The following is a 7,344-nucleotide window of genomic DNA, read 5'->3' as shown; positions in this document are numbered from 1 at the left end:
AACCCCAAACCACGCCCATCCCGGAAGACGCACACCAGCATGTACACAGCGCCATCAAAGGGACTCTCTGTAGTAGAAGTGCAACACACCAGAGTTCTCACACAAGCAGGAGACAAAATGAATGGGTTTATAATACAAATAATTACATATTAAACACATAAGCACATCAGTTATGTTTAATGACTGGAAATAATAGCTGACTATTAATTATTAGCAAAGGTTATAAATAACATATAAATAACACCTAATTTATTTGCACCTCAAAAAACTTCTTCAGTAGATCTATAATATCTATAGTACACATTTGTTTACTACATTTGTAATCCTGTTCACAGTACATTCATACTGCACATCTTTTAAACACGCTTATGTCTTACTACCCATCCTGAGGCATCCAGACATTGTACCAGCTCCGATCGTCTTCTGTCACATTAAGATTTTGGAGCTCCACTGAGATGAGGGCGACTTTGTGAGGATCCTGAGACATCTAGAGATCTTCCAGCTCCAGTTAGACTCTGCTATACTAAAGAGGAGACGCAACTCCATGAGGTCTTTGAGGACAACACTCTCCTCATCAATACAACATTTATCAGACTGTATATTTATAATCACACCCTCCAGTGTCACCCACATGAGGATGAGGTTCACTTTCTGTCTGGTTCCTCTCAAGGTCTCTTCCTTTACCATCCAAGGGAGTTTTTCCTCCTCACCACAGTCACCTGAGTCTCCTCAGACTTGCTCATTGGGGATAAATACAAATACATTTAAATATATCTAATGTTAATCTTACATTTTTGCATTATATTATGCAAAGAACATAATATTATGGGGAGAACATGCAAACTCCACACACACAAAGCGGAGGCGGGAATCAAACCCCCAACCCTGGAGGTGTGAGGCGAATGTGCTAACCACTAAGCCACCGTGCCCCCTAATTCAATTCAATTCAGTTCATTTGTGTAGAGCTTTTAACAATTGACAATGTCTCAATGCAGCTTTACAGAGGCAGAATAACAATAAAAGAACAGAATAACATTTTTAAAGTTTAAATTGAAATGACTATTTATCTCTAACATCTATGCCTATCTGACATATGATCTCATGTTTGAATCGACACCGCTGTGGATCTATATGTTAAATAACTACATCTACAATAACGTTGATAGCCTGTGTCTCTTTTTTCTCCATTTCCATGTGTACGACGAGCCTGCTGTATGCACCCTGCTGCTCCAGCCATGCTCTCCCCTCTTCCTTTTCTCATCCTGCTGTTGTGGAAACAAGCCGAAAGTAGATTACTGTCAAAACCAATAGTCCAGATGTCTTCGTGATGCTCTGCTGAATATTCTTCTGCTTGATCACTTCACAATGAAACGTTATCATTACAACATGTGGAAAGTGCAGATTTAGGGCTTTAAGTGTAGTTTATGATTCACCTAAATGACATGGTTTTAACAGGGGAAATGCTGAGTTTTCTGTAATTATTACCATCGAGGTGGTCTAGTAATTGTAATGGAAATGTAATCTATACCTAATTCACCATGTGCTTAATACTGACAAGAATTTCACTACAACCCTTAAGATTTTAGGTCACACTTAACAACTGAATGTTAGGTGTACATTCTTTATGGCTGTTTGGAATTTAACACCTTGGTGGAAAAGACATTTCTAATATTTCCTGGTTCACACAAGTCTGACAAAATGTATTCCCAGAGATAAGACGGATCAGGGTCAGCTTCCAGGAAACAGATTAAGTCTATTCCTAGTGTCAAACAGGATTCACATGTGATAAAACTCTAAACCATTGTTTGTTTTGGTAAATATTTTTATTCTAGAACTGAAATTTTAAATATAACGTATAATATAATAAATAATATACCAAACTATTTTAGCAGTAATGCAGTATAGATGTTCGACTGAGTTGTGCAGTAGGCACACCTTTGTTTAGTGTGTGTGTGTGTTTGTGTGTTCTTAAAGGAACCCAGCTCAAAATATGTTTGTATTATTTTTTCAATGAAACATTCAATAAACAATTCCCCTAAATCAGCGGTGTCCAATCTTATCCACAAAGGGCCGGTGTGGGTGCAGGTTTTCGTTCCAACCAAGCAGAAGCCACACCTGATTCCACCTGTTTAATCAGTTGTTCTTGGCTTTTAGTAGACTCTGGTGTGGCTTCTGCTTAGTTGGAATGAAAACCTGCACCCACACCGGCCCTTTGTGGATAAGATTGGACACCGCTGCCCTAAATGATAAATCAATCCCAAATCTACATTTATTTAAATTAGATTTTGATGAAATGACTGAAATCAATTGAATTAAGGAGAAATATTCAATTGCACTGTTAAGCAAAGTGCTCAATCTTTTTCTGCACACTGTTGTACATTGATATAACTCACTTACACACCTTCTCACTGCACATAGTTTTCTACAGCAATATTCTTCCAGTGAGGAAATATATAATAAGTAGAAAAGGAATATACAACTGCTATACATGTAGGTCAGAATGTAGAGCCTATGGTCAGAAAGATGATGTTAACATTTAATAAACAGCCTCACAGCTGTGAAAACACATTCTTCACACTCTGTCCACTAAGTCCTAGATTAGAAGTAACTCATTTGATTTGTGTACTGAATCTTTCAGTCATTTCCAGGAACTGTGTAATTAATGTGATTCTAGAGTCAGTCCTGAGAAGTCAGGGCATGTGTCAGGAATACACACTGGATCCCAGTCTATACACACAAAAACACACATACAGACACACACAAACACATAGACACACACACATAGACACAAAGACACAGATATATATATATATATATATATATATATATATATATATATATATATATATATATATATATATATATATATACACACACAAAGATACACACAAATACACACACACACACACACACACACACACACACTCAATCATGCTAAGTTGACACATGGAAAACAGACACATTTTTTTGCAAAATAGATTATTTTAGTAGATAGTAAATCCCTAGCAATTCCATCGAACTCATAGTAATGATGTTACTCATAGTCTGTACTAATTAACTTATCTTATCTTTAATCCAGATATACTATATAGCTATAAGTCAAAACTTTCATTCAAGCTTTTACCATGTTGCCTCAGATTAGTTTTGTTCTGGTGGAGTGTTGGTGAGAATGATAAACTCACATGTTACATCACTTCTTCTCAAACATGGGCTGATCTGATAGATAAGGTCAGGCCATGGACAATACCAGCAGAATATGAGCTCTGAGTCATCAAGATATTTCCATATGATACAGTCTTACTGGCATGCTATTGAAAATGACAGGGTTTGCTTTTCCGATCTTGCTGTGGACAAACCTGACCAGGTGTGTTTCAACAAATAGTTCTTTCATTAATCATACAACGTGCAAACAGACTTGTAAGAGTTGTAAGATTTAGAGGGCTTTAACCTTGAAGATTTAAAAATATATATCTATACTGTATATAAACAACCCATAAAGCCATACATTAATCACCAAATGCTTCTACAATAATAGTCTTCTAAAGTATATCTGCTATAGACAATGATCTACGTAAACAATAGCTCCTTATTGAAGAGCTGTACCACTCCCTTGCGAACTGGGTGTGTTGCTCGTATTACAGAACCTCCCACTGGAAGTTCCATTACCTCACCTTATTTACTGTGCATCATTAAGTACAATAGCTGAGGCCAAAGCTCTAAGGCGCTTTTTATTGTTAAGTATTCCTGTTCGAACCACGTGGGCAGGTGGAACAGCTTGGCTACTGATCCCTTCACAAATATTAGGATAAGTTTAATGTTTGATGATTTGCATGAGGACACACATGTTCCTCTATGTGAAAAGCTCTGCTTCCCTTGTATATATATTTTTTAATGCATTCATATTCATTATGTACTATGCACTCTTACAAATACCTGGGTGTTCATCTGAACAGCAAGCTGGACTGGACAGACGATACTGAGGCAATCTACAAGAAAGGGCAGAGCAGACTCTTTCAGCTGAGGAGACTAAGGTCTTTTGGAGTACAGGGAGAGCTACTGAAGACCTTTTTTGACTCTGTGGTGGCCTCAGCCATATTCTATAGTGTGGTATGCTGGTGTAGCAGCATCTCTACTGCAGAGAGGAAGAGACTGGACAAACTGATCAGGAAGGCCAGCTCAGTCCTGGGGATTCCTCTGGACACTGTACATGAGGTGGGAGAAAGGAGGATGATAGCAAAACTACTGTATCATCACTGCTGGAGAACGACTCTCACCCCCTGTATGAAACGGTGTCAGCCCTGAGCAGCTCCTTCAGTGACAGACTGTTACATCCTAAGTGTCTGAAGGAGTGATACAGATGGTCCTTTCTCCCTGCTGCTATTAGAATTTTCAATCAAAGCTGCTCCCAGTGAACCAGTCATCATAATTACACACTGGATTACTATTTTAACTGCAATAATAAACAATAACAAAGTGCAATAACAGAAATTTTGAAAAATGTGCAATATTACCTATGTGCAATATGTCTTCAGTGTAACCACTACTCTTTATATACATTTTTGTTTTTGTGTATACTGTATATTATATTATATTATATTATATTATATTATATTATATTATATTATGTCTTTATTCTTTTTATATATTTTTGCTGCTGTAACAGAGAAATTTCCCCATTGTGGGACGAATAAAGGTATATCTTATCTTATCCTATCTTGCTATCATCCTATCCTATCATCCTATCTTCTGTACATCGATTCACTGATATTGCTGGTTACCACACCGACTCACTACTTCTATGTGCAGGCTATACCAGGATAATTTATTAAATCTAATAATTACATCAAGAATTAGAAATAGAACCTATTTAATATCTACAGAAACACAAAACAGTCACCCTTTTGTTTCCTATTGGCTCACAAGAACAATGTTAACGAATTCATAGATTAACGTCCTTTTCCCCTTCAGAGTATTTAATTGCGGACAAAGCAGAAAAGTGCGTATAAATCGTCCTCTATAGCAACAGGCCAAAATCATAAATTGTATGATGTAAATCAACCATATATGTTGACACCTCTGTTTTCATTACATTCCCTATGTGACACTTGAACATCACATGAAATTTAGTCCCCCTTTAGTGTTATGATAACCTCCACTCTTCTGGAATGGCTTTTCTCTAGATTGCTGATGGGGGCATGGTGGCTAGCACGTGTGCCATGCACTGCTGGGGTTAGGGTTCAATTCCCACCCCTATCTTTTGCCCCTATCTTGTGCTTTGGAGGTACTCCATTTTCCTCCACTACTCCAAAGAGATGTGTTGCAGGCTGATTGGCTGTAGTGTGTGTACTATTGTGTCCTGTGATCAGTTGGTGTCCCTTTACCCTGCCTTGTACCCAGAGTCCTCTTTGTGAGATAAGCGGTAGAGAAAAAGAATGGACTGAAGAATGAATTTGCCCATTCAGATCCAATATTAGTGAGATCAAGCACTGCTGTTGGGGTGAAGTCAGTGTTCCAGTGTTTCATTCATCTTCTACCGCTTATCCGAACTACCTCGGGTCACAGGGAGCCTTGTGCCTATCTCAGGCGTCATCGGGCATCAAGGCAGGATACACCCTGGACAGAGTGCCAACCCATCGCAGGGCACACACACTCATTCACTCACGCAATCACACAATAGGGACAATTTTCCAGAGATGCCAATCAACCTACCATGCATGTCTTTGGACCGGGGGAGGAAACCAGAGAACCTGGAGGAAACCCCCGAGGCACGGGGAGAACATGCAAACTCCACACACACAAGGTGGAGGCGGGAATCGAACCCCGACCCTGGAGGTGTGAGGCAAACGTGCTAACCACTAAGCCACCGTGCCCCTTCCAGTGTTTCACTTCCTTTCAAAAGTGTTTATTGGGATTGAGGTCAGGGCTCTGTGCAGGACACTCAAGTTCTTCCATTCCAACTTTGGCATACTATGTCTTCATGGAGCTCACTTTGGGCACAGGGGCATTGTCATGCTGGAACAGGTTTTGGTCTCGTAGTCCCAGTGAAGTGACATTGTAAAGCTACAACATACAACATTCTATACAAATGTGTCCTTCCATCTTTTCACCAACAGTTTGGTAAAGAATTTGCACTGTGGTTGTAAAGGACAGGTGTCCACATACTATTTGGCCATATAATTATATCTTGCTTTTTGACTCTTGTATGTTGGCATACATATAAATTACCTTCCTCGTGCTTTTCTGAAGCAGATTATTAAAGGAGCAGTTCAGAAATGCTGAACCCATGTTGAGGGATCAGAAGTTGAAAGCATAAGTGAACCTTACAGTCTAAAGTATACGAGTTGTCATCAATGAGGGATCACTATAATAAAATGTTGTATATTTTGGGGACTCCTTTAACGATGATAGATTTTGTTCATCCTTCATCATTTGTAAAAGTTGTCTGTTTGATGTCTTCAGACTTCTGCCTACTGGAATCATTTTATTTAGTATACCTTTTCCTGATGGATGAGGAAATAAGTGTTGTGAGATATGATTATTACAGTACTCAAGTGCTGTGCTGCTTATTGGTTTTATCAGAGTAAATAATTATGAAGAGGTCATGGGCTCCAGACTCTCACTGTCTAATATCATGGGCTCACTACGAGTACATCTGATGAAAGACAGCTGTTGGAGGTCATGATATGCTCTGGGGAATATGATCCACTGGATTTTTGAGGGATTGGAGAAATATAAATTACCTTTTGGATTTCAACAGAAGTATAGGATTTTTGTGTGACGTTGTATTGACATCTTTTATACCATCACCTGAGGAATCTCCATTATTACATGTTATTAAAGGTCTTTTATGTCAATCATCTTGAGGCCAAATTCGTGAATGCTGATCTTTAAATTAAACAAACTTTGAAGGATCTCCTGGTGTATCTTATGCTGAATCTCAGAGGCCAATGGGTTCATGGTTTGTAAGTCTGCCTGGTCAGAGCGTGGCACCCTTTTTATGAAGTTGTAGCTCCAGTAAATGCTGTTCGTGGTAGTGATTTTCCAAACGTTCTCTTATCGAACAGGCCAGTTCCAAAATATTAGGGTGTGATAAAACTACAGCTAGATTCCACATCTCTTGGTTCTCCATCACTATAAGTCATATTCATGCTCAGACTGGGAGTTCACCAACAACGTATTGAAGGAAATCATCTTGAATCTTTCATACTGCACTTTCTGCTGGGAGTCTGCTTGGAAACATGGTTTTGTTCAGCTTCAAATGAGCTGTGCAATGAGCCTTTTACTGTTACCAAAGGATTTTTCTGTTCCTCAGGTCTATATCTGTGCTTCACTGAGCTGGTATAT

This window comes from Tachysurus vachellii, chromosome 24 (genome assembly GCF_030014155.1).
Source record: "Tachysurus vachellii isolate PV-2020 chromosome 24, HZAU_Pvac_v1, whole genome shotgun sequence".
NCBI classification, from domain to species: domain Eukaryota; kingdom Metazoa; phylum Chordata; class Actinopteri; order Siluriformes; family Bagridae; genus Tachysurus; species Tachysurus vachellii.
This window is presented reverse-complemented; position numbering follows the sequence as displayed.